The sequence below is a fragment of the Morone saxatilis genome, unplaced genomic scaffold (genome assembly GCF_004916995.1).
Source record: "Morone saxatilis isolate NCDOM2014 unplaced genomic scaffold, NCSU_SB_2.0 Contig5, whole genome shotgun sequence".
In the NCBI taxonomy this organism is placed as follows: domain Eukaryota; kingdom Metazoa; phylum Chordata; class Actinopteri; family Moronidae; genus Morone; species Morone saxatilis.
The window spans coordinates 20,379,251-20,380,492 of NW_023340095.1; positions in this window are offsets into that span (position 1 = coordinate 20,379,251).

Genomic DNA, 1,242 nt, shown 5'->3' on the forward strand with positions numbered 1-1,242 from the left:
AATTATTATTTATATTATATATTAATTTTTGGACTGACAATATGCATAGGTAGACATCTTATTTAGAAGGATTAAAATGACGACTCAAATGACGAAAGTCTGTGCTATGGAATATTGCATTGTGGGTGATAAAAGTTTAGAAATGTATTTCTGCATCATCAGTTAAATAAGAGTCAAGAGTCTGTAAGAGCCATTTTCAAATTAATCCACCCTGGAGAGCGTTTTCAAAAAGTTTTCAAAGGTGGAACATGCTGGCTTTGTGTGGATGGACGGCCTAAACAAAAATGAAATTGATCTGTTATTGTGGACACGGCCTCAGTCCTGCTGAAAGTCACTGATAGCCCTACAGTATCCTCATTGCTGCATCACAATGGATGTAAAGGGGTCTAATGATGGGGATCTGCCAGGCTTAACAGGCTCTCATTCAGATGTCGATTGTCAGAAGGCCAGAGACAATAGGCTGAGGAATAACAATGGTGTACACAAGCAGCCCAGGCCATCCCCGTTCTGCTGCAATTAGCGTCATATGGAGGGACTGACAGGCTGGGTTACATTCCTTTACTCTCACTACCATCCTCCTGATCCTGTCACACACACACACAAGCTCATCATCCTTAACAAAGGGGCGGACTACTTTATTTACTTTATACACCAACTGATAACACCCACTCTCATCCGTAACAGCTTGTCTGTCACCACAGAGACCTGGCACCCCCCCAACACACCCACATCACACATAACAAAGTGTAAACCTTTTGGCTTGACTCTGGAAATTTGTTGCAGGTGTTATTGTCTGGGATGGTAGGGGGGGTGCAATCACCTGAGTGTTTCCCATGCCTGAACTAAAAAATGGAATTTCAAACAGTCTTCAGAGTAAAAGCACATTAGGAAAAGTGCTATACAGGGAAAACTTAGAGCCTTTACATTCATGATCTAAGACTTGATGATACAACAATAATAGAAAGCCAACTTTCTGTTGCCATCTATAGCTCATTTTGTATGTGTGTCATTTTTTGGTAAACAACCTTTACCGTCAAACAAGTCATTTTTAACCAAATATATCTTTCTGGAGCTGCAAAACATATTTGATCCTCGCCCGCAGATCAAGCATACAGGTGGTGAGAGCAAACAAATATACATACTATTCATCAAACTAAATGTTCAGATGTGGGGACTTGAAGTCATGTAAAGCTAACTTGACTGTGCCAGATGTCTCTATCGTTGGAAACATTTTGGAAAAGG